This window comes from Epinephelus moara, chromosome 8, assembly GCF_006386435.1.
Source record: "Epinephelus moara isolate mb chromosome 8, YSFRI_EMoa_1.0, whole genome shotgun sequence".
Classification (NCBI taxonomy): Eukaryota; Metazoa; Chordata; class Actinopteri; order Perciformes; family Serranidae; genus Epinephelus; species Epinephelus moara.
In genome coordinates this window covers 11,026,145-11,053,436 of record NC_065513.1, presented here as the reverse complement: position 1 = coordinate 11,053,436, position 27,292 = coordinate 11,026,145, and the positions used below count along the sequence as shown (strand labels likewise).

Genomic DNA, 27,292 nt, shown 5'->3' with positions numbered 1-27,292 from the left:
TGGGAACAGAGAGTGCAGGGGCAGGGCCTCACGGGGCAACCTTGTGGCCCTGCACCACAGTCCTGGCAGGTTTTAGCAGTACCTGTGGGGCTGGTTCTGCAGAGCACTCAGCTGCCTCTCTGGGCCTGCTTGTTTTAGGGACAGACAGTGATTGAGATCCGTATGACTGTGTTTCTTCTTCCTATGGATGCAGTGTGTTTGATCTCCAGGCTTTGATCTTAAAGAGATTCTTCAGTGTCGTCCTTCAGACGTTCCAAAGAAAAACCAGAGATCCTTCAGGTCCTTAGATGTGACTGTGAACCCTAAAATAACCTCTGAGCTCAGTGTATCCCCTTACAGTGAGACAGACTGAAACCAGTGACTGGCACTTCATAACAATGTCTACTTTTTTCTTTCAGGCTGTCACATGCTCCTGAGACTAAACTGTTGTGCAAAGTGGTCCATCAAATAGAAAAGATATTTTGGCATATCAGTTGTTCATTCTTTTGTTCCTCTGTGATGCTTGGGAGGGTAAAGTACATGATGTCTGAATGGAGCAATCAGATGTTCGTCTGATCACTGGGATAAAGGTGTTATTCAAGAACACAGCTGCCCTCTATGACTGAATAATCACAGAAGGTTGTGTTCTACTAAATAATTAACAACAGGTCGCTTTCAAAAGTCTTGTTTTATTCAGAGGGGAAATGTATCTGACAATCTGATGGTTTGACAAAAGAGTAATTTAGGCAGTGTTTCAATAACAAAAGTTCTGTGACAAGTATTACTGCAAATGTGCTATTTTACTTTGTTACTTTCTTGATATCCTTTACCCTCTGAGATGCAGCTCAGCACTGTGTGCCATAAATCTGTAATAAGCATTGTGTTTTGGTTAGGTGCCTAGTCAAACTTTGAACATTTAGTGTGTATAAGGGCTTACGGCAGCATATGACAGTCATTCTCATGCTCTATTATGTCTCATAAGTTGTTTCAGCTATTAGGGGGTTGATACAATTTGTTATAGAGTTGTGGTCCTAAGTTTCTTTACCACCTGAGAACTCCCTCCAAAATACCACATTAAGACACTAAGACCTGAAGGGACAGCACAAAAAATCCATGCTGTGATTTAGTATTAGAAAGTTTAGACAGTTAGCATTTTTATACATAATCATATTTATATATAGTCATCTTTTTAAATGGATGTTTGTTTCAAAGAAATGGTCTCACTACAGTGAAATGGCTGCTATGTGGGCTAACTTCATCACACAAATAAAACTGGGCTCACTGAATCCACAAGAGTCTCAGCTTTCCAGTCATACCCAATTTATGCATTTCCAAGTCTGTTTAGGGACACCAGTACACAGAAATATTCAAATATATTGGGCAAAAATAACACATTTATGGGACATAAATGGGACCAGCATAAAGTGGACATACCTGTAAAGGGGAGACTAGTGGGTACCCACAGAACTCAGTTTCATTTAGATATCTTAAGGTGAGAGGTCAAGGGACCCTTGTGAATTAAGTCAAACTTTGGAGCATCATTTAGCTCTCTTCCTGAGAAGCATGACATGGTTGGTACCAATGTATCCCTTAGGTCTTCTAGTTTCATATGATGCCAGTATCACTCTAGCTTTAAAACTCAGCCCACTACAACCTCTTGAAGACAGAAAGTCGGTCGGGATTGCCAGCGGCACGGCAGGTCTCAGGGTGTTAAAGGTCCCATCTAGACATGTTTTAAGACACAAAAGTGCTCTTCTTTAAATAACAATTTCTATATGATACAGTTTTTACACAAATAAGTTGAATATATTTTCTATAAAATTCTTAAATTTACATGTATTCCTTCTTCCTTGTTGAAAAATCCAGAATATATGATTATGCAAAAATTGTTAATTTCAAATGTTTAACTTTTGAACACAAGATGTCTCCTGCTTTAATGAAAAGTCCTTCCTCAGCATATGTACAAAGGAAGTTTTACAATTCCACATCACATTTTATGTGAGTTACATACCGGACCATCATTGGCTTCCACATCAGTTGTGATGTCACAAACTCTGTTTGGAGGTGCATGTGTTAAAGTGAGATTTAAGATGAACATTGAGGAACTTCCCTCCTTCAGCAGATGAATGTGAAAACAGCTTTCTAGTGTCAGACTCTGCACAAACATTATTCTGCTCAGTGAAGCTGAAACATCCAAGTGAAGTACCTATGAACACATATTTGAGCAGAGAGGGGCATTTTGACAGGCATGTGCCGCTGTAATGGGGTAAGCCTGACCTGTGTTTAATGCTAAGAGATCTCCTATAGTGTTTCTGGAGATCACTGTCAGTATGAGCAGTGTGGTATCATCTCTTTCCAGACAGAAGTCCTCCATTCCCTATCACTGAGAATAGTTTTATTCATTCATATTATGCAGGAATGGCCAACCAAACTCTGAGTGGTATAAAAACAAAGAGAAAAACAGGCAGGAGGCTGGATCACTGTCGTGTTGTACAAGTAATACATGTTTGAGATTTTTACTTTAACCAAACCAAACTGCACAACACTATGGAAAAACATCAGTATGTGTCATGGTTTTTCAGTGGAAAAACCATATCTGAGGAATCCAGGATCAGGCCATGGGAGGCTGGCACCCGTCTGCTCCTCTGGCCATTCACAACAACACGCTCCAATAAGATGTCTGTAATAATATTAGTGGGAGCGTTTTTAAAAGTGCCCAGACAGCCCCAAAATAATATGCTATACAAAATAATACAGAACCTCTAAACGATATCCACAGCAATCTCTGTGACTCTACACCAAAAATTACAAACCAAAACCTTGTTGAGAGGTCTTCAGAGAATAACACATTTCTCTCTGCGTGAGACACCAGTAAGATCACTTCAATAGAAGTGAAAAGGTATGTTGGATTTGATATTTTTTTAGACACTGGCCAAACTGGCCAATTACTTACTGTTTTTTTAATTAGTCATTGTGGCATTTTAGATGTTTTTATAGAAAGCTCAGAATTATAGCATCAAAATTCTCCTAAAGCTGCATGTCAGCAAAGTTTAACCCCAACACCAACTAAATTAGGAATCATTATTATTATTATTATTATTATTATTTCCATGGTCTAGGAAAGTTCAATCAATATTTGTGAACTTGAGTCTCTCTCTCTCTCTCTCAAAGCCAGAAACCACAGAAGTGTTAAACTTGTGATGTCATCAAGTGAAAAGTCTGGAGCTGCTCCATTGTCAGTGAATGCCAGCCTGATTTTTGGACCCTTGTTTCTACAGCCCAATTAGCTTTTTTCAGTTGTAGTGTTCTTAGTCTTGAAACAGCAAATGTGCCCATATATTCACAACATTCCCCTGGTTGCTCTCACTGTCATCTAGAACATCTTTCCCAATTGATTGTCTATGGAGCACTTCCATATTCCAAATTTTAGCACCCCAGCTTTTGGATCTGGGTAATAGCTGTTATACTAATATTTTTTGGACCATCGTAGACCATAGGAATAAATTTGTGAAAATGGACATAGTTCCTCTTAAACCAGAAGGGCACTCATAGAGTTCACACCTCTGCCAAGGCCTAACCCCACCCACCCTTCCTCCCGTACCTTATGTTCCCACTGTGCAATCTCCGGGCCGGCCTTGTGTGGAGCGGCATTGTTCATACAACAGTTTCCTCTGATGATGCTGCCATGACCCATGGTTGCACGACGGTGTCATCGCAGTTCCCCCCAGGTTGTTCTGGTGAGTGTGAGCAAACCCCCGTTAACACTGTTATCTCTGTCAGCACTGTTGCTGTTGTTAGCACTGCACTGTTAGCTGTTAGTTTTCGGCTCAGCCACCTCTATGTTTGCTTGTGATGTCCAAAATGAGAGCTGTGTGCAGGCAATCCCAGCCCAGATGTGTATTGCAAGTTTAACAAAGAAGAAAAATAACTGTGTATCTGCCGTGTGTTTTGGATCCATTCAGAAATTGAATAGGTCCATCCCTGGCCCATGCTACATGCTGCACCCTTCCAACAAGTTTCACGAAAATCAGGCCAATAGTTTTTCTGCAATCCAGATGACAAACAAACAGACGCCAAAAAACATGACCTCATGGCAGAGGTAATAAAACATTTATCATTAGGCAATGAGTGATAAAAGGCTTTAATGGGCATGTTGCTTGGAAAAGGACTGTGTGTCAAACTCTTTTATCTAAATGGTGTATGCCCTTTGGTATGCAACTCCTAAATCGCACTGATCCTGAGACAGCCTATCTGTAAGATACGAGGGAGTGGCAGGTCTGGAGAATGAAGACATCCCCGCTCCACCTCCCCAATTACCTGTCTATCGTCACCTCTGCCATCCCTGGTATCAAGCCTGCACTGATATTCTGACCGTGAATCCGACCTTCAGTGCCTCTCCATCTAAATGACTTCCTCAGGTCAGGGGTCAATGTCCCATCACTCACTAAAGCCTAGCTGATTATTTAGTAAGGTCAAGGTCCCAGGATGGGTGTTCGCTTAAATAAATCCTCACGTGATATTAGACTTCCTGCTTTTTATACTCTGTTTAATTACGTGACCGTATATTCTGTCATCTGCACAGTATTCAGCATGATGATAAACATTTGGGTACTTTTTTCGGCTCCTAAAAATAGTGATCACGTAGAGTATTATTGTTCAGAAGATCAGGATGTTTTATTCTAATCCAACAAAGAAAGTGATCAACACTTCATCTATTTTTATACCATTTTCCATTTTACTTTGTTAAGTTTTTTTTAAGACATTACTATGTCTGATTGTCTTTTTTTCCACAGAGCTTCAAAGCCTTTCTCACAATTTCAGTCCACGGTTTTATTTTCAATATATGACTCAGTATCCGTTCTCTGTGGTGCATGCTTCTTCTCAGCTGCCCTGACTCCATTTTTTCTCACATGAATAACTTTTCATATGAACTGCAGCCTGCTGGTTGGATCGCGGCTGTGTTGGCGCACAATCTGAAAGGCTCTCGATGACACATTTGTGTCAGGAAGTAGGTCTGGTCATTGAATACTATTCAGAAACACAAAAGCAACGCAGAAGGTAATATTTACATCAACAGCAACATTAAAGGCTGTAACAATGTAACCGCCGTGCTGCAGAGTGTGTCAACAAAGCAACGCTACAACAAATCAAAAGCCCAAGTTAATTTGCCCCCATAGAATCTGGTACGGCCCAGCGGGGTGGGAAGAAAGAACCAGCGATTGTGTTTTGTTTTTGCCTCCAGCTTCACAAACAGTGGCACTAACAAAGTATCCTTTCTGTGCCGTTTCCTTCCACTCTGATTGGACTAATTGGGACCTGTTGACAGCGAATCCCATCCGTGCAGGAACAGGCCAATCACGTCTCGGCATCTGTCATCCCTGGCACACAGGGCTTCCACTCCCCTCATAAAGGCCTTTGTCTCTGTGACCTCAGTGACCTTTAGCATTTTTTAATATGGGAAGTCTGATTAAGTCTCCAAAAACAGGACGTGAAACATTTTGGTGAACAGAATTTGGTACAAAGTACAAAGGTTGTACCCTTCATGATATAAACAGCTCCAAAGCACTGTAAACATTTAAAAGTTGAGAAAACTCAAAATTCTACAGGAAAAACCACTTCAATAAGATTTTAAGTTAGATAATTTAATTTAATTTCTTCAGTTCTGCCTTTGAGTTTGTCCAACGTAGAATTCTCACATGTTTACTTACTTCCAATCGGACTAACCTACAGCTTTACACTCTCACAAGTTTAAATTTTCATTTGTTTCTGTGTTGATTTAAATTAAAGTAGATGCACATTGCACCAACATGACAGTTTTTATTTACAGCAGTTTCCAATAATGTTATTGCTTCCTAGCATACCTGTGTCATATTTGGCCTCTGGACACTGCTTGTGCTTTCTAGCTGACAGACATGGTCAGACTAAGTCCAGTATCACTTGGCACATATGATTTAACTGATTTATATAGAAGTGGACATGGTGTGGGGACCAGTTGAGGTGGATCTTCATCTTTGTTTTAATTTTGATCAGACATAAGACCATGTGACTCGTTTAAAAAAAAAAAAAAGGCATCCTGTATAATTTTAAGTCAAATACAGTGCACACTGGGAAGTATATGCCAATGAGCTAAAATGTTTTTAAACAACTTCATTTGAAGACATGAAGGATCAGCTGGACATAGTCCACTCATCCTTTTGTTTTGTTACAAGACTGAACTCATGGTTAGAAATTGCAAAACTGGACAATTACTGGGCAATTTAAGTTGACCTGATTTCAAGCTGACAAACTAACTAATTACACTAGAAGAAGAGTTTTTTTTATATAATTGATTGTGAGATTTCTTGAGTAGTCTTAGAGTAAATGCAGAGTGAATTCAACAAACTAAAAAACACGAGTTAGTGGAACTTTCTCAGTTTAAGATCGTAAATTTGTGTTCAGACAGAGAGCAAACACTTTTGTCTTGTGTCATTCACATGAATTTTACCACTTGACTGTTGATGCAGCCTGCCTCATTTAGCCAATGTACCAACTGTACAGACGTCAGCTGTGAGCTAGCTAGCAACAGATGCTCTGCATTCATTTAGTTCCAGGGAAAGTTTAAATTTCTTAACTCTGAGTTGAAACTTTTTCAATTGGCATTGACAACTTCACATCAGTTTTTGGCATCTTGGATGAATTTGCATCTATCTGAACACAAAGGACGTTATTAGCAATAACTCACTTTTGTTGAAGGTAGAGACTAGTTTGATTTGTTGGCACAACTTGAAGTTTTTATTTAAATGTTAATGATGTATATTTGTAAGTCCTAACAACATTTTATCTGTATTCATGCCAAAGGTTATACATTTTTTTTGCTATGGAAATGGTAATCAACAGTGAAAAAGAATATTTGACTAATTTAACATGCATTTAAATGTATTACACATTTAATGATGGAAGTCTCGTAAAGACAAAAGCTTATCCTATGACAGTAGAAAGCTATCGTACCTGTGGGACTGAGTTAGGATTCAGTGAATCACACTATGGAGGAAACAGATACATCCTTACTACATGGTTATTTTTCTTTCCTTTCCTTTGAACGTGTGCAAAGCAACAAGGCACAACACCACCTTTGCTCCAGCAGTTAGCCTGAGACAAATGACCAGAGGAAGAGCAGGACTGGGGCGACTGAGGAAGCCACTGAGCTCTATCTGAGAGTCTCACTGAGAGCAACTTATCTGTCAGCACCATTATGAGCCTCTCATATCTTGGCCTGCACCTGTCTTTGGCGGTCCAGGAGTTTTGCGAGCCCCCCTCTCCAGACTCCCCACTGCCCTTCGTCCTCAGGAGCTGAGGACCGACCTGGGGATCCCCATTCATGGAGGATGATCGACAGGGCAGCAGCCAGAAGAAAAGGCAGCTGTGATCAGAGAGAGAAAGAAAAGAGTGTGTACCCATGTCCCCTTTGTGCTTTTAACTACCTCCCCTCTTGTCTTCCACGGCTATGTCGACACAATAGAGTCTTAACAGAAGCTGTCAGCAGACAACACTAGTGTGACCACCGTGGGCACCGGGGTTAGCCAGGATCACATTAGCTCCGTGTTTGTATGGCACTGAAAGCCAGCTAGCTACAGTTAAAGCAAGTTTTGTAGTGTTTTCTAAAGGAGCCCGCGGCAGCTTTCAGCCTCTTGTTTGCCCACACTGAACTCCAAAGAGCCAGAGAGCGTCACATCATTGACGAAACGGGGGAGGCTTTAAAATGCTTGAAAAACAAAGTTAGGGTAGGTGTCCAGCCGGGGCCTCCACTTTGCACCTGAGGTTTGATCAATATAGTCAAGTGATGACATGTCAATTTGCACTGGCAGAAAAGAGATGGCGAGGCCATGAATGGTGGCGCTGAGAGATGGCGGCAGGTGAATTGTTCTGACAGCGGATACAGTGTATCAACGTGCTGCTTTTAAGTGTGTGTTTATCTCCCCGCCGCCACTCAGTCAGTATTTTCTTACATTCGGAGCTCTGTTTGACCAGTGCTTGTGAAACCGATACTCATTGCCATCTCCATTGTGCTTTTGCTTTTGTGATAACGCAATGTTTATGAGTTATGGCACTAAACTGCACACACAGTCACGAGCCAGCTGCAGCCATTATTTGATGTTCGACACATGTAATTAAGCCACAAAGGTACTTAAGAGCTTTAAGCTGTGGATACAAAAGAGGTGGGGTGGCGTGATCAGATAAGGTTGAATCACTTCATGATTTTAATTGTTACTACACAATGATTGGGCAGGTGTCTTAGCAGAAAAGGATTAGGAACACACACATACACATGAAAGAAAATGTGCTCAGTAAGAGACCACCTCTGTTGCACTGTGTGGGTCAGTGGGCCTCAGATTTTGCTCATCATTTTTTTTATGAGCAGCAAAAAATCTGTTGTAAATAAAACAATGTTCATGCATCTTTTTCATGTTAAAGATGAAATCATATACTTTTTTTTTTACAGGGCTACAGCTTATGTAACAGCAGACACAGTTCCCTATACACTGAGATTGAAGTGTGTAAAGCCAATGTTTTATAGCTTCCTGACCATTAGATGGCAGTAATGCATAGCTGAGCCTTCTGATCTCCTGGAAGGAGAGCTGTTATTTTTTGCTTTCTTGGAAAGGCAGAGAAAATGTTTGGCTGATCATTTGTGTGTTTGAGTTTGAAGCAGTGAGTCAGCACAGCTCGGTTTGGGTCCAGTTTAGGTAAGAATATTAAAATCAGACTTTGTCTACCCCCCTGCCTGCTCCTACACACACAATCTGGGTATTTGCATTCAGAAAAAAAAAAGTTTGGGGGTTAAAGTTGTCCTGGGAATTTGAATTATATTTCTGCAAATAGACAAAATCATGTAAACATAAGACATCTGCCACATGTACAAAGATGTGAACCACATATACAAACAATTACAGTCAGTGCAGTCTCTTATTGTAAAGTTCAGAATGAAAATACACTGGAGGCTAAAAAGGACACACGGTTACATAATATCTTACCTATATATAATGAGATCCTCTCTTGATCTTCACCTGTGATATCCAGAAAAAGAGGAAACCGTTTCCCTCTTTGTCGACAGGGTTTACTGTAAGCGTAGGATCAGATCGCAAATTCCTGAGAGACAAGCCACCAATAAACAAACAAGCAAGTCAACAGAAACACGTTTGACAGAGAGAATAACTCACTGTGGTAGCTGACTGCAGTGGCCTTATTGTGGTCTGGCTTTTATCAACACAGAGACAGCATCACAGGACCTTTGGTCTGCAGTGTACACAGTGGATCAAACCAACCTTATCTGCAGGCATTGCTCGCCAGTGTTTGTGTTACCTTAGCTTCCCGTAGTTTCTTCCCTTTACAATGAGTTTAGTCCACTTTATCACTGCTGAGGATTTAGCCATGTGCCCCTATTTATTTAAGATTAAGATTATTTGTATATTCAAGTAAGAGTTTACAGTTTGACTTACTGCACATTCATTCTCAACACGTGTACATAGCTCCATAGCCATTTCTCCAAAGAGTTCAAATTCTTACTCAGGCTTCAGCGACTTGCTTGGTAAAATTGAATGGTAATGTTTAGTTGTCTGCAGATTGTAACTGCTATTACAAGCAGGTCATTGCAGTCGCAAATATTAAAAGGATACAGATGGAATAAGAAAAAAAGGATGAGAAAAAATGAACCATAAATAACTGTATATAAGTATGCATACTGTCAGAAATGACTGCAGAATTTAAATCCTAATCACTTTCGTCATATTAAAGCTGCACTGCTCATATTTTTATATTAACAATAGATGAAATGACCATGAGTTCTGTTAAAAGGGTCACTCAAAATGATGAACCCACAGAAATTTATTGCTCAACTCAGTTCTCCTAAGCTCTGGGGAGTGTTTTAGCACCTTTCAGCTACTTGTTTTGGGTTTACAGCTCACAGCGTTATTGTTGTGGTTCAGTTCTCATCAGTGTTGTTTCCAGATGCAGCAGGTGGGTGTTCTCAATCCTAAAAGGAGAGTGAATAGTGGACTTATATTTGCAAGGTGGATTTTTTAGCAATAGAAACTTGATGTATTCATGTACTCTGGACATCAATCAATAGTTATCATTGTTACTGGCAGGGTCCGCCTTTTACACAGATTGTAATCCATGCACAAGATAGACACTATGCGAAGACAACAGCTGGTTCTATGTAACATTGTTGACTGTCTGCATTAAAATGAGATGCAATACGTTTAGAGACTTTTCTTTGAGTTACTATAACCCGTGATACAATTATGTGGTCATAGATGGAGTAAAGAGCAAGATTATGACACCTGAATTCTGGGTTTGCGTCCCAACTCCTGTCTTGGGTTTAGGCGACAAAAGCCAATTTAGGTTAGGGAAAGATTATGATTTCAGTGAAATGTTAAATAAAACAGTGATACAACAAATGAATGCTGTAGTCATTATAAGTGAATAATGTATTGCAAGATTGCCTATTATGGCAGAAAACTAATTTAACATGCTGTCAGTGAACATTTTCCTGATTCGTTCAGTATCAATGTTTTTGTGACTTGCCATATGTTAATTAGCAACATTTCCTTCTTTTTTTTGGTAGAAAAAGTTAATCGCTCTGCATCACGTTTCCTTCGAAAACTTTTTTGCCGTATCAAATGAGTTGTATAAAATCATAAATTCTAGGAGACAAGGCTGAAATAAATTCCCTCAAGCCTACGGTGTGTTTGCAGCCCCCAGTGGCTGTTAAATGTGTCTTTTTAAATGGAACTCTGGCGCCTGTATTATTGTATTGTATTATGTTATTACTGTATTATGCACTCACCGCCACTACCCACAAGTGCCGCCGGTTCAACCAGGAGCAAACCTTCAGGGTGCGCCAAATTTTAGAATTTTAAATTATATATGTCAGGTGCGTAAATGACAAATCAGGGCAGAAGATCGATAAAAAGTCCATAACAAATGAATGATGATGAATGAAATAGCTAAAAAATTATTTTAAATTATATACATGCATTGATCGACATACAAATGTGAAGAAAAAAAGAACAGTCCCGAAATTCTGTCATCATATTACTCTATAATTGTACTGTTGATTTACTGTACTCTAAAATAAAATTATAAAAATGCATGTCACACTAAATTCTATTCCGCCAATAAAACTACAGGTGCAATAAATTTTATATTTCAGAGCTTTTATCCTTCACTACATCAGCCTGTTTACCTCAAGGGCAATCTGCTGCCTCAACCTGTCGTGCTGTTTATGACTTTCCAACTTTTATATTCAGCACATGCTATTTGGGGGACATGTTTATCCAAACTTTATTATAGTACAGTACCATGAATGCATGCGTTTTGAGTCTCCAAAGACCCGATGGGAATCAACCCTTAACCTTGGCTCTGTCATTGCCATGATTTATTTTTAAATTATGTTGATTTTTCTATCAGACTGTGCATATTTATGCCACATACACCTTGGTGTTTGCAGGTAGATGAGAGGTTTTAAAAGTGGAGTCATGTCTGTTCTAAAGCACAATATGAGGTACCAGGACCTACTCAGATAATATTATGATTGGCCAAGTGAAAGCTCCTGCTCTTAGAAGAGTTCAACATTAAATGTGCCTTGCATAAAATCAGCAAGGGCTGAAGGGCTGTAACAGGATCCCTCTGTTCAGTTGTACTCTACTACATGCTTCATACACACCGCTTTAGACAAAGCTGAGTTTAAAGTGATTTCAGTAATGCTAGACTAAAAGAGACACCTGATGGTTAAATATAAAGTTTATTTCTCAACTCATTCACTACAGCGCACCAGGGTACCAGACAGACAGACAGAGTGACTGACAGACAGACAGATGGTCAGAGGGGGAGATGGGAGATGAGCAGCAGTGACTGACATGTATCCAGCCCTGTGTGAGCCACATGCCACAGTCATTCCCTCTCAGCCAGGCAGAAAAGCACCGCTCTTGTCTCTGCGGGCTGCGAGCTGCCAAACACTGCAGCTTTCCCCCTCGTGAACAGGGCTCTGAACCCAAACCCTTTGGCCAAGTGCAAGAGAGGTATTAGGGCCCATGTCAAAACAGCTTACAGCCAAGCAGTGTGCTCTAAAAGGCCCAGGTCTATTCATGGAGTCATTCAAAGTGACAGCACCCTGAGCCTCCTGCTCTCTGACAACCCTGTGCACTGGAGTGAGGAGGTTCGGTGCTTGGCTTATGTTAAGGAACATGGCGTCGCTCTTTGTTAATGTTGGCAGCTGAGGGCAAGTTCTTGAAAACAGGAGTTTTCCTTTAAGAAAAAAAGCTCAGTCCGTGCTGCTGGCAGCATTTACATGCAGGGAGAAGGCCAGGTACTGACCATGCTTTGATTGAGATCTCATTCTGGTTAAACTGTTTACTTGAATACAGCTGAGTTGAATCTTTGTGTTTTCTTGGAGAAATAAGCCACTTGCCACATCCTCAAGTGAACAACAATCTGACAGAGGAAAAAAATAACTGCCACCATGTCATTTGTTGACATCAAACTGTACGCAAACTCCTTTGAGACAGCACAGACAAACCAGATGGAGCAAAATGTTTCTGTGTCATTGTAACCCTTTTAACATCACAGTATAAACCCTAATCACAGTTCTTGTGAACAGAGCATGTGCCTAACCTGGTTAACCAATGTATGATGTGCACAAATGTTGGCTCAAATTCAAGCCGCCAATGAAGAAAAGTGTGTGGGTGTATAGTTATAAGCACTGTTGGCAGCTTGGAGGTATTTCTACAGGTGCTGCATCTGCACTCGTGTCTTTTTGAATTACAGCCAACAAGTTCTCAGAAATCAACAGCAATGGCTAGAAATATTAGTTTGCTGTGGCGCTAGCTAATTCGTCAGCTTGAATCCTTCACTGTTTGTTTATTCTTTACTTTTAATGATTCATTCACACTTGCATGCTTTACACTGTATTTTTGTCAGTTGCCTTATTTATATATCTTTATATATAATTTTTGTGAACTAATCTCTTCATACATGATTTGTCCTGGGCTCATCAATTTGAAATCAATTGGTAATAATCAAACCATTCTAAAAACAATCCCAAATCATTTCTCTATATGTCATGTAAGATTTAGGTTGCAGCTTAAGTAGGAGCATTGTCAAAATTTGGTAATAAAGTTGATCTTATGCATAAATTTCAAGTCTGTAAAGATCAAAATGACTCCTGAGGCAAGATGCCTCCCCAGATCTGCATGAAACTGGGTGAACATAATCTAGGGACCAATATCTAAAGTTCCCTCTTGGCAAAAGTTGGAAAACTTACTAAAACTGAGCTTCTATAAGGCAATGAATATTGCGGAGGGCGTGGCTCATCACATAAAAGTGTATAACATCTCAAGGGTTTCACCGATCACCACGCAACTTTGTAGGCATATGACCACACATAATCTGAGGGGACCCCTCCATTATTGACCCCATCAAACAAAATGGGGGCGCTAGAGAGCTGATTTCTTATCTAGGCCTAACTGCCATATCAATTTTTACTGAACTTGGTAGATATGTAGAACAGGACGCATCAAGGTGACTGGAGAAATGCAACTCTAATTGGCAACTGGGTGGCGTTATAACAAGAGAAAAATGCTTAAAAATGGCTAAAATGCGAACGATCGCTGTGGCTCCCCCTGTGGCCCAATGTTGTTGTTTTTTTCCTAATTTTTGGTATGAGTCATGGTATGGTATGCTGTACATAATCACGGAAACTGTCAGTGTGTCATTCTGTCAGTCAGTCATTCTGTCTGTCCCACGTTTTTCTACTCACTGACGTGGTCAATCTATATGAAACTGCACATAGGCATTGAGGATTGGCATAGGTAGAAGGTGACAAAGCTAACAATGGGTATGGACTAGTTGAGACTACATATAATATTGATATTCAACTGCTCATTAAATGTACAGTCTTTTCAAAATGAACTTAAAACATATGTAAAACACTTTTTTGGTAACTAGTAATATGTAATGTATTACATTTTTAAAATAACTTGCCCAACACTGCACATGATATACGTCTTGAAACAGATGTCACTAGCGTGGCATGCATAGCACTCTACGTGTTATTAAAATAACTCGATTGACTTTTGGTTTCACATAGTAAAGGCACAGCAGGTTCCCAGGTGAAAGTCTTTTTTGTCCCATCCAGTGAGAAAAGGCTGGTCAAACTTCAGAAATATCACATCCAACCCAAGTTGTTAACACAGGCTTTGTTATCCTTGAAGTCCCCAAGCCAAAACAAAAAACCTTTCATGGCATCATTGGAGTTATTTTCTCCGATCAATTCAGAGTAAAATATTCTTCATGTGTAAAGCTGGTGCATGTTCCCTTAAATATCTTAAAAGACACTTTGCTAATTAAGGCGATAAAGATGTGGAAATCATGATATTTGAATCGAATTCAAAGGTCAGTTTAACTCATAGACTTTAAAAAATAATGGACGTAGACACTGTGACATCACCCATTGGTTTGTGGATTCCCGTTTTAAGGCCTCAACTAAACTTTGGCCGCCACCAAATGATCTGACTCAGAAGCCGAGGACGCTATCGGCAGACAGCCTGTAACTCATAGCAGCCCACCATTAATTATGAGTAATTTTAAGCCTTAATAAAATGTAAACAGTTGCCATGAATGGGGAAATTAGCTAAAGAGACCAAAACCATTTGTTGTACCAGGCTGTAAAAACGTTTTTTTTTTTTGCTGCAAAGTTGGGCATCTGTGGGGATTGACTCACTTCCTGAGCCTCAAATCACAGTGCAAAGAACTATGGCACTTCTACGTATGTTTGCTTCATGTTTCAGCTCCTATAATATATATAATATATATTGTATTTTAGAAGTTGGGGATTCAATAAAAATATCAAGGGTTTGCAAGCAAATTATAATCAAGCAGATTAGTTTGCTAACAGCAATTGAAGCAGGCAATTAGTCATTTGTAATGAATAAAAAATTGAAAGTCCAAAATTTGGGTACCTAAAGGAATAACAAGAAAGCAGCGAAGAAATACATCTTTGTCAATACCTTTCTATTCTGTTTGTGAATATTCTCAACAGTGTTTGTTCTGTTTGTCAGTATCCGGAGCTTTCGACCCTTGACCTGTTTGGCTGCTTGTAATGTTGCTAAACAAGGTGTTAAAGTCACTCTGAATGAATGGAACAGGACACAAAGGCACCTGACAAGTAAGTTTCAGTGTGACATTACTGGTATGTACGGCAGAAAGGATCCAATATCACTCTCTTCTGAGCTAGAGACAGATTGTCCTGGCAAGCTAAATAAACAGTAGATTAATCTGTCTTCTTGCTGCAAGCTGACAAAGTCAGTCATGGATGAAATCGAGGCTCTTGACAGGTAGCCTTTCAAGATGAAGCACCGATAGCGAGAACTTGAGAAGGAAACTCTGAAATTTGAGGCTTGTGTCAGACAGATAAGAACAAATGTTGAGATTCAAGGGGCTGCTCATGACATTGCTATTGTTATGTAGGGCTGAGAATTAATTTGAAAAAATGACAAACTCCAGGTGGTAATTTTGATATCACAATATTGATATTTTATCATTAACTTTATTCTGAAAGACCCACTTTTGAAGCTGCACTGACAGTATATGAATCAGCCTTTAATAAGTACACTCATGAACTCAGCTCAGGTGCGTACATGCCACAAAACAAGTCTGTATTCATAACAGGAAATGTTGGTCAGATAATATCTATGGAAGGCTTCTGACACTATCCCAGGGCTGCAGCAGGTGTCAGGGGAGCTGCGCAGGGCCGCCCCGGCGAGCAGCAGGCTTGTCTTATCAGACAAGGCCTCATGCTGTCAGCACAGCGAGTGTTGAGTCTGCTGCGCAACACTGACATCGTCCAGACACCCACAAACTCCACAAGGGAAGGAACTGTGAGTTGTCTCCAAATCTCTCTTTTTTAATTTAATGAAAGCATCTCCTGTATGTCATGTTACATGAGTGTATACCTTGATTGACTGTCACATTTATAAGAAACAGAAAAGGGACAAATTGCATGCAGAGACAATATTTTTTAGGGACTGTATGAAAGTGATTGCGCTGAGTAAGGGGGCTTTTTCACTTTCTAAAAAAATCCTTCTCTGAACCCTCCCCTTAACTCATAAAAAATGTAATACTTTCCAAAATAATAGAGCATGAAGAATTTAAGATTGCAACCAAGAGAACATTCCTTTTCACATTGTGGACCACTGAGATGCAAATTACAGAGGACCTATTATGCTTATTTTAAGGTTTATACTTCTCATACTGTCTGCGCTGGAACACCTGTATTCACCCTCTGTCTAAACGTGCCTGTCTCTTTAAGCCCTCTCCCGAAAAAGCCTGTCTGCTCCGATTGGTCAGCATTTCTGGGTTTCCACATCTGCACTTTCAGTGTCTCTGCACCGTCATTGCATTCAGGGAATGACTGTAAAGGAGTGTAGTGACACTTTCTGGTGTGAAAATTAAAACTTTTAAACAAAAATCTTTCATGTTCCAAATGTTCCAGCAGAACAGCAGAGAAATGTAATAACATCAGCAGCCAAGATTACTGGTTACTCTGATGTTAGCATGTAGCTACATGTAGCGGTGTATGAAACGAAGGAGGAAATTGTAAATAGTCTTTATTGTGGTGACTAAATCAATAAAGAGCCTACACATTTCTTACAGTAGTGTGCCCGTAGCAGATGTCCATATAAAGAAATCTGTCACAATCTGACATCAGTTTGCCACAAAAGCAAAAAAAAAAAAAAGATTGGAAACAAAGTATTCAGAAGGGTGTAAAGGGGTTTTTGCTCACAGAGATTACTTTTACATATGTTTACCTCATTATTTGAAACTTTAGCAACTTCTAACATGAACATCTGATATTGTAACATCAAATCCGGTATATGCCAGAAAATAAAGAAAAGCATAATCGCTCCCTCTCAGTGAAACATGCAATCTGTCTCACTTATGGCAAACATAATAAAATGAGGTACATGTGTCCTGTTTACATTCCATCGGTTGTGTGTCTCTGAACAAAAAGCTACTAACTGTGAAGTTATTACCACAGTCACTGAATGAGTGAACAGGACAGTGGCCGGGCTCTGGCTTCTGCATGACTTGAACATTTTAATATTTTCACCCCATTCAGCAGTTCCAAATAAGAAAAATGTCTTTATTTCCATGGCTCCACAACAGTATGTTTTGAATAAATGTTAATAAAATAAACCTCACAAGGAAAGGTTGAAAAAATAAATAGCACAATTAATACAACCCTCACTTGAGAAAAGAGTGCATGGGGCGTCGGTGGCTTGGTGGTGGAGCGGGCGCCCCATGTGCAGGGCTGTTGCCGCGGCGGCCCGGGTTCGAGTCTAGCCTGTGGCCCTTTGCTGCGTGTCATCCCCTCTCTCTCTCCCCCCTTCACGCTTAACTGTCCTGTCCATTAAAGGCAAAAAATATCTTTAAAAAAAAGAGTGCAATACTCTCCCCTTTTCAGACCCTCTCTCCTCCTCTAATAATTTTCATACAGTCCGTTATTTTATGATATCCTGTATGCCTCCCACTGTGTTAACTGTCAGTATGGCTGCATATTGAATGACTTACTGTAGGAGTCCTTTATGTAATGATTCCCCACCTGTTTGGAATAAAGTAAATATTTGCTCCACATTATGCAAAAACACTCTTGTGCTTCATTACATGAAGACAATATTTGGCTTCTACCAGAAACTGGATGCTAGCCATTGGCTGCGGTTCACCACCAGTATAATAACAGATAATGCCTATGATACATTTTGCTCCACTAAATACTCAATATACAGAGAAACAGTGCTGAAGCACCATCAATAATCAGTTAACTGACTGAGAGAAATGTAAATGGAAACAATTTTCCTTAAATTAAAATAACCCTCCAGCTATTCACTTATCAAGTATAAATTTTAAGAGATTATCATTTCACATGAAAATGGAAAATAGAATTGTAAAACCAAAAATCATAAAATCAAGTAAAATACAATATTTTAAAAGAGTTGCAGCAGTGTGAAGCATAAAAAGAAGGAGTTTCATACCTGTATTAGCAAAGACAGAGCTAGTGAAAGGCTAAAGTGAACAGATGTGTTTTTAGCTTTCTTTCAAAAAAATATTTAACGAGCGTGTGTTCCATAGCTTTGAGGCATAATTGACAAAGGCTGCATCCCCGATCTTCTTCCCGCTGTTGCAGGGAACCTCCAATAAACCAGCAGCAGATGATCACAGTGTTCTTGGAGGCAAATAGTTAACAACTGAGTTAGCAATGTAGCTTGGTCCCAGCCCATTTAGGGTTTTGTATATAAGGAGGAGGGAGTTAAAATCAATGTAACAGGAAGCCAGAGAGCAGCTAAGACGTGTCTGATGTGCTCTCTCCTCTTTGTTCTGGTTAATAGTTGAGCTGCAGTGTTGAATAAGCTGAAATCTCAGTAAGAAGTGCATTACAGTAGTCAAGTCAGCTTGAAATAAGGGCATGAATCAATTTCTCTGCATCTTTGTCATTTAGAAGGGCACATTCACTGGTTCCAGCTTTTCAAATGTAAAAGATTGCTTCTTTTCACTACTTTGTAATATTAAGGTAATTCCTCTGAAATCAACAACTTCTAATAATTACAACACAGCTACCAAAACTCAAAAACATGTCTGAGACCTTTGTCTCTATCTTATCTCTGATTACTTCCAAATGATGATGTTACTTCTATGAAGCTCAATAGGGAGTTACAAGGAAATTACAGACTCATGAAATAAGCTTCTACTGAAAAAATAACCTAATGGATAATGAAAGTAATCCTTAGTTGCAGCCTTAGGATATAGCAATTATTCATTGATTGTGTATGAGCAAAGCATGTTTAACTATGTTTACTTTTTGTATGGTGTAGGAAAAGAGATAAGAAGTGGTAGGCGTATGTGAATTAGTATTAAAATTAGCCTTTAAGGGCAATCCAAACAGGTGTACACCTGTAGACTACACATACACTGACAAATGCTCAAAGGCAAACATACATGTATGTGTATACAGTCACTAGCTTTACACCCTGTTCACCATATACATAAGTAAACATACGTATTTAAACACACACAAACACAGAGCAGACACAGGTGGATTTCAGCCCTCATTCTTATAATTAGCAGTGTTGAGCAACATACCAACACACAGCAACCTTTTAGTTCTTTCTCAGTGTTGCCCTACAAGACACTGTCATTTAGAGGCTCAGAGGAAGAACGTTACAAGCTAAATTCCTCTGCTTAGAGTGAGTGAAAATACCAAGCAGACCCACTGCACGGTACAGTACAACATGTGTGCTTCCCATCTGGTCTGCATGCTCACTGTAATCAGCATAAGAGCGTACACTGTGTTTCGAGAGCTCAACCTCTTATTTGGACGGCTATCTGAGGAAGTGGTTTTCAGCTGTACATCCAAGGGATCCTCTGCCCACTCCCCGCCTCAAGTGTTGCTACCTGGTTCAAACCAGATGGCTTTAGGCTAGAGCTGCAGCAGCCACAGTGAAGGCGAAGTGTGAGCGCTGTAGAGTATCTGAAACTGTGGCTCAGACTTGGGTGAGGGGAATATTTGATATGATGGAATACATGATAGAACAAGCGTCTAAGATGTAAAATGAAATATTTTAATATCAAATTAACTGTGAGTGAGGGGAAGCGGGATTGATGGGAGTTGGAAGATGATGCACCCAGTGACATAGGGTTGGAGGGGATGAACTGTCAAACCATAAGGATTAACTTTGGCCTTGTCTGCTGTCTAGCTGTGTGTTGGGGAGCCGGCGGGTTTGACAAATTGACTGACAGACAGATGCATCTCGGTAGGTCACATACATACACACACACACACACCCACACACATGAAATACTAAGCAGAAGGAAAGCAGCAGGAGGAAGGAAGGAATGAAGGAGAGTGAAATTTAAGAGTGATGAGCACTGAAAATAGCAGTTCTGCCAAAGAGACGGTTCCCCTCTAAACTGAGATGGTTTCATTTAAAAGTTTGAGGACTAAAGAGGTGACATTATAAAAAGCTAAATTTGTTAAAAAAAAAAAAAAAAGACAAATGTGTGCATCAGAATTCAGTTTCCCCATTAATCATGTCATGACCTCCTTGATTTTTGGCATGACCCGTTGAAGGGGCCTGACTGCCAGGTTGGGAAACACTGGACTAAAATACCTATCTGTTGTTTAAACTAGTTCCACCACGGCTAGCAACCACAATAAAATACTACTCACACATCAATGCATTAGTCCAAAAATAACCTAATAATGTCATATATGATGACAAAACACATGGGGGCCATTTTTCTGCAGAGCAAGTACTTTTACCTTTGACACTTTAAAGGTTCTGTTAGAATATTCTGAGCATTAAGAAAGCAGCAAATCACTATTTGATATGTAATGGTATAGTGGAGTAATGGCATCCTGAGCAGAGAATAAAGTTATGCTATCTCCATGTACATGTTGTAATCCAAGCTTCTTTGTTCATTGTGGATGTAGACAGTCCAGCCGTCATGCATCTTAGTGCGAGGGAGCCCTTGTGTGTTTATACCACTGGCTAACTTATCACCACAGCCCTGCAATGAGCTTATTTGGCGGTAACTGGTAAAATCAGGACAGTGTTATTGTGGAGCCGTAACTCCGACCCTCCAGTTCCCCCCAGCTTAACACTGTCAGCACTGTTGCTGTTATTAGTACTGTTAACGCCGCTCGCCATCTGCGCAGCCACATCTGCATTGAGAGCCGTGTGCAGACAACCTCCGAATTTTACATATGCTCTTAATATCGTGTAGAGCTCCTTTAAGTGCATTTCGTGCATAACACCTATTGCAGACCACTGCAAAGTTGACAACATAAAATTTCTAAATGCATACCTTTGTATTTTCTGTTGGAATGTTTGTTAATGCAATAGGCTCCAGGATGTAGACAAGGACCAAAGCTGTGAACATATTTTCTGCTTTACCTTACACGCTAACCAATCAAGGCTGCGGTGGGTTTGATGTAACTGCTTCAGTTTCCCATCAGATAGAGCTGTCTGATGTCAAGGTGAAGCAGTGAAAATACTGTAAATATGACGTAGCCTACCCTGATTGATTTTTTTTTTTTTTTTTTTTGGTGGGCCTTTTGTTAGGTGGCTAAAAGCTAACCAATTAAGGCACTGTTTGCTCAGCGCCTTTCCATTTTTTGATGTTATACTTCTATACTTTCCATTTATTAGGATTTTTAATGCAAGAGTTTTACTTGCAATGGAGTATTTTTTTACATACAGTAGTTGTATTGGAACTTTATTTGACTAAAGTAATCAGAGTACTTCTCGCACCACTGAACCCTTCACACATTCTCTCTTTCTTTACTTTCAGTCTAACATCCACACAGACATGTGCTAAGACAACATAATGAGCTCATCTTTAGATTACTTGCTGTGTAAATGACTTGGATGGACCCCAAAACTAACAAGAGTCCCCTAAACCTCAGCCCAGTCTGAGGGCCCCTGTCGATAAGCCAGCGTCGGGCCCCTAGAGACAAAGTCTGTGGCGGCCAGTGCCATTGTTCACTGGCCCTGACAAATCAGGACAGGTGGAGGCATTGCTCTGTCTTTGCCCCCCCCCACCGCCCCGCCCCTGACACCATCCTGAAACCTGATCGGGGAAGTCGAGTCATGCACTACAATTCTTCATAACTCAATACTACCGTTGCTTGAAGCCCTGTTGCCTGGCAACCAAATGTTTTGCCGCTGCGCTTTTATTTTGGACTTTTTCTGTCTACCCCACACCCCCACCCTCCGCGCACACACTCATACACACTCAAGTATCCCAAGAATTGCATCACTGAAATGCATTCAAGATCTCCCATGGATCATCACAAGGCCCATAATACCCCCCATTTTCTCTTTTTTTTTCTTCCCCCCATCTGCAGAGGAGATTATCATGGCCTCCAATTCACTTTCTTTCTGTCTTTCAATCCTCTGCTTCTTTCTTCATCATCCATTTTCTCTGTTTCCCTCTTTCTTGGTCTACACCTCAAGCCATTGATCACCAGGCGTGCCCAACCAGCCACACTTGTTGATTGACAGGTCTGCTGTGCTGCGGCTAACCAATGGGAGTGATGGATCGTAGCCACTTGGTAATAAACACAGAAGCTGTGCGATAAAAGAGCAATTCCTCAATCTGCATCTCAGCAAGTCTGAGTTGAGAGGAGACATGATGAGATGAGAAGAGATGAGCTCTCCGGGAAAAAAAAGCCTCCTGGCCTATAAATGGTCCGAGCCTGCCTCTCAGACAGCGCTTCAAACGCAGCAGGCCTGTGCTAATGATAAAGATAAATATCTTGGGTAGACCAAGGCATTACTGATTCTATCCATCACGCCTTGGGAGAAGCCGCGATGGGAGGGCGTGTTGATAGCTCGCTTTGCCTTCTGTGGCGGAATCAAAAGAGCCGAGAGAACTTGAAATTCAATTCCAAAGAGCAAACCGCAAGCTGTCTTCCACTTGTGACAACAGCTCCTGTTTACTCAGTGGCAAACACAGGTGGAGAGCTCCGAAGAGAACACAACTCCTTTTTCTTCCCCTTTCAATGGACTGGACACAAGATAAATGCTACATACTGATGCTCACACACACACACACACACACACACAGTCAGCCACTATAGGTGAAAACACTCACAGCTATGCATTTCCAAGGTAATTTTTTTTTTAACTGTGGAGAGATCACAAGGGAATGAAGACATGAAGGTGATATGTCTTTCAGTGAAGCACGCTTTCAACAAGGAAAAATAATTGGAAAATAATACAGATGAGGAGGGTGAAAAGGAGAAGAGAAAAAATGAATGGAGAAGTTTTGTGTATGCGTCAGCAAGTATCTGGTGTTTATAACTGCAGGCTTGTGTGACTTTTGTGTGTGTGTTTTGCTTTTATTGTAAAGGAAAACAAATCACTGAATGTGCTCTACAAATAAAGTATGACCTGGTTAGTTTAATGTGGACGATCCTTAAAACCACATATCACTGACACAAAAGATTTATGTTTAACTCATGAACTGGTGGCATGAGACAAATATTTCAGTTTAGATTACTGCCAAAAAATTACAGTTTCAATGTGTGTTTAAAAATACTGGGTACCAGTGAAATAACTGAGAAGGTACATACGTATAAGGGAAGAAGTAAGAAGTATACTACATAAGGAGATAACACATTTGAATTTAAGGGAAAGCACAGATCTAAATGGCACTGAAGAATATATTGCTATATATAGCAACAATTTTATTTTTAACGATCTGATGATACAGGACAAAAGAGCTCATCTAGGTTCTTCTTTAGCATCAGTTTTGATTGTCATGTAGATCCTACACTGGATGCCACAATTACATTGCAGTACCCCAGTAATTAATCATCCTATTTTAAAACATAAACATACCTTTTATAGCTGTAAGGGCACCCTTCTTCAAAGACCTAATTTTGTTTCCCAACAACAATAGCCCCTTTTGCATAAACATTTCCAGGAACTTTTATTACCAGGAATTTATTTACCTGGGTAAAAGAATTCCTGGTAATCTGTGTGGTTTGTGTTTCCACCGCACCTCAATGTTCTGGAAAATGTATTCAAATCAGGCTGATGGCGTAGATGATTCGGCGTGTGCCCTTATATTTAGCTCCACATGGTAACATTAGTGCTGGTAGAGAGAGGAGGGGCTGTTTGTCTCAGCCAGCAGCTAAGTTTAAACGTATTTTAAGATAAGTGTCAAGCTAAGTTAGTCTCCAGACAGACAGCTGTCATTTGAGTTTATTAGTAACAATTCACTATCAGCTGAACTAGCGTGCTGTCCTTGTGTAAGATGTAACGTTAGTAACGGTGGATCAGAGACTGTGGACGGAGCATATTGAATATCACTGTCTACATGTTTACATGTTCATGCTTGCTGAACACATGTATTGATAAAGTATTGGCTTCTTTCTCGCTAAGGGTTAATGTCACTTACAGTAATGAGTGCAGCTGCCGTCAACTCGAGTAATTTTTGAGTTATCTTCACTTCGTTTCCACTGGGGCCGCTCGGCTGTTCACCGGTTACCGTGTCGTGTAGGAGTGTGTGTGTATGTGGAGGAGATCAGGGTTGGCACAGAGCTCAGAGGAGAACCATTACCATTAGCGCTTATCAATACTATGGTCTTTGATAATTTAGCCCCAGGGCTAATTTAGTACTGGGTTTTGGTACCCATCCTTAATCAGAACACAAACGAAGTGAAGCTTGTAGAAATGAAATAAAGTTTGCAGCCACCCTGGGGGAAGTGTGGAACGCTGCAAGTGTGTGTTCCACCAATCAGTGTTCTTCAGCACACAGGCCTGCCCCTCAAGAATTCCAGGGAATCTGAAAAGTCCTACCCCCCTACTCGGTACTTTTTTCAAGGAAAGTTTGGGGTTGAGGGAAAGTTTTTCCCTGGGTAATTTTGGTGGAAACGCGCCAATGGTTTTTCTAAATCCCAGGTGATTAAATAAAAGCTCCTGCAGCGGAAAAGGGGCTAATAATGTAAAAATTATATCATCCCTAACCCCAACCATCAGAGTTGGAGCCAAAAGGTGTAAACTTTCGGGGCACTGCCCAAACCTAGGGGAGTCTGGAGGTATGCTCCTGAGGAGTTTTTCAAGCTATTTAAGATAATGAAATTAGGGCATGTTTGCGAGGTCTCTTACAAGGGATAATCCTGCTAAAGTGGGCGATAGACTCTTTTCCCATTGCCAGTAGACCAGTGTGTTTTTCTGGTGTATCATATTTGGCGTCCCGGACCGGCTAGAAAACAGTGTAGTAAACAGCAGAAAGCAGCATGGAGGCCAGTGAAAATGTTAAGGTAGTTACTCCTTTTTTATATCTCTAACTTATTCAGTCCCTCTTTTAAAATCTTTGCCAAGTAATTCAGAATGATGTTCGAGCACTGCTTGGTTGGAGATGGACAGTATTTTATGGATGTCTGTCATTGCATCTCGCCAACATTGGAGCTAAAATTAGTGCGCCCACCCGGCTGTCCTATTTCCATCCAACATATTCTCACTCCGACCTCGTCACATACCGACGTTTGGTCGTTGACTTTCCATGTCCAGATACAACGTGCAACCTTGGTACCCTGGGTACATTGGTAGTTGACATTCTGGGATACCGTGGCAAGTTCTCCCTGCTACATGTATTGTCTTTTTTAAAAATAGACTTCCGTTTTCACAGGAAATGTACTATTTGCATACAAACCTTCAAAATAAATGCACTACATTGGTACAACACTGTCAATTAGTGTTTTGTTCCTTCAACAGACATACATGGCTTCATTTTACCAACACATACATGTGGTTGGGTTTAGGCAACAAAAGCACTTGGTTAGGTTTAGGAAAAAATAACAGGGTTTGGCTTAATCTTACTGGAGATAAACACAGGCCTCCCAGGTGAAAGTCAGTGGTTGTTGGACACATCCACCACCCGCCCCACAAGCCCTACGCAGACCTCCGCCGCCTTAACTTTCATTGTTGTTTCATCGCATTTCCCCCTGAAGCCGCCAAGCATCATTAAACCATAAAGGCGACTGGCTGAATATCATGCCAACATGAAAGGATGGATACTGGAAGTCACTGACCAAGCTGAGGATTTCGACGAATTTGGACTGAGACCGGGTTGTTCCATCACTGCCGATCGGAGCTTGAGTTGATAAATACCGTGACTACTGCTGAGTCATTTGACCCGGGAGTGAATGCCAATTGTAACCTTTCCCATTAAATAAAAAAAACAGATGTTAGCAGGTGTTAATGGATTTTTTTTGTGCAGTGGGAAAGGAGCTTAGCTGTCCTCCAACTGTCTTCATCATTCTGAAACCATAACACAACAAATATTGAGGATGACTAATTTCCACTCTTGCCACCTAAAAAGACGAGAAAAAAAAATGTCTGTCACTGTTTTTAATTTACATAACATAGGCAGGGTAGGAATTTAGCATAATCAGCATTACTTATCTTGAAACCTGCAAACCAGACCAGCAAAAGAACATTTACTCAATTCGATTAGATTTTCTTGGAGAATAGCATAGCTTTAGGGCTTTTGAGAAAATAGTCAGAGCTGGAGCCCCAGAGGCCACCACCCTGCTCTATCTCTGCTAACTATAAAAAAAACTATATTAATTAAAATTATCATTTATATTGTTTCTCTATTAAACACAAAGTTGTTACCCCCTCTTACCTAACACTCTGCCTTCTTCACGTGTACTTACATATTGGTAATCCACTCAGTATATCACTGATACACTGTGTATGCTAAATAATTACACTGTAATTTGTGGGCTGTAATCCAAAGCCTTGTTTCCACTGCAGGCCAAGTTGCGGCTGCTCAGCGCTTCAGACTTGGAAGAAAAGGGGGTCTGTGCCTGGATGAAGGAGCATCATGACGAAGCGATGGAGGGATGTTGTTGTGGAGGCAGGATGAGGTCAGAGGGAAACGGATCCATCCATTAGGGGGTATAATGAGAGGGAGCAGCTGCCTGCCACTGGGTCAGACAGCACACAGATGTGAGGGAGCCTCAGGGCCCGACAGAGCCGAGGGGGAACGCTGGAGTCCCTGTGCCATGACCTCATTCCCAGGAGCCAGGACTCCCGCTAACACCAGCACCACTCCCAGCAATACCAGGCCCTCCACTGGCTGAAGACGGAGATCATCAATGCCCTCAAATCACCTGAGAATACTCCCCTGTGTGCAGAATATTCTGCGCTGCTCTGCTCCCATGTTGCTTGGCTAAACTCTGATCGACCTGGAGGGGCACCGCGTGCCAAACACTGATCTCAGCATCACCTCCACTGTCCAGCGCAAGCTGCAGAGTCCAATATTCTCATGGGTGGTTGAATATCTTAAGCTTCGGTGGCATTAAATGGGGTGTAGAGTACATTAAATTCTCTGTGTATTTTTCTTTAATGTGAAGAGGTCAACAGAAGTGCCAGCTGGTATCATGGTGTCATTTTCACCTCTGGACATTTTGTCCAAAAAAATGCTGGACAGAGTCTGCTGCCAGAAGTCAATTACTACTAAAAGAACAACATGGCAGATTATTGTGTCCTTATCATAAGCATGTTTGTGCTGAGTTCTGGAGCCAGACTGTAGTGTGGGAATAGCAGCAGCATGATGAGTCCTCTTCTCTCTCAATGACAGCAATGTTCCCTTGGCAGAAACCAGGAGATGCACCCTGTGGTTAAAAAAAAAAAAAAAGATGAAGCAGGAAAAAAGACTGAGAGAAAGTGTGAGAAGATGAAGCAGGAAAAAAGACTGAGAG

General features: G+C 40.7%; 2 long non-coding RNA genes across 5 annotated transcripts; one reads left to right on the top strand and one right to left on the bottom strand.

The window, feature by feature from the left end:
• Window positions 1–671: 671 nt before the first annotated feature.
• Window positions 672–9,218, bottom strand: LOC126394453 (uncharacterized). Of its 3 annotated transcripts, none has more exons than XR_007570363.1 (5): window positions 9,177–9,218; window positions 8,991–9,105; window positions 7,238–7,378; window positions 3,581–3,713; window positions 672–1,702 (listed from the first exon to the last, which is right to left on the bottom strand). It is a non-coding gene; the product is annotated as an uncharacterized LOC126394453 (long non-coding RNA). The 3 variants fall into 3 exon arrangements; XR_007570362.1 differs by lacking the exon at window positions 672–1,702 and adding an exon at window positions 1,710–2,659; XR_007570364.1 differs by lacking the exons at window positions 672–1,702; window positions 7,238–7,378 and adding an exon at window positions 1,710–2,659.
• A 6,382-nt stretch (window positions 9,219–15,600) lies between these two features.
• On the top strand, window positions 15,601–27,265 carry LOC126395039 (uncharacterized). Of its 2 annotated transcripts, none has more exons than XR_007570412.1 (2): window positions 15,601–15,893; window positions 26,343–27,265. It is a non-coding gene; the product is annotated as an uncharacterized LOC126395039 (long non-coding RNA). The 2 variants fall into 2 exon arrangements; XR_007570413.1 differs by having other exon boundaries at window positions 26,326–27,265.
• The last annotated feature ends 27 nt before the right edge of the window (window positions 27,266–27,292 follow it).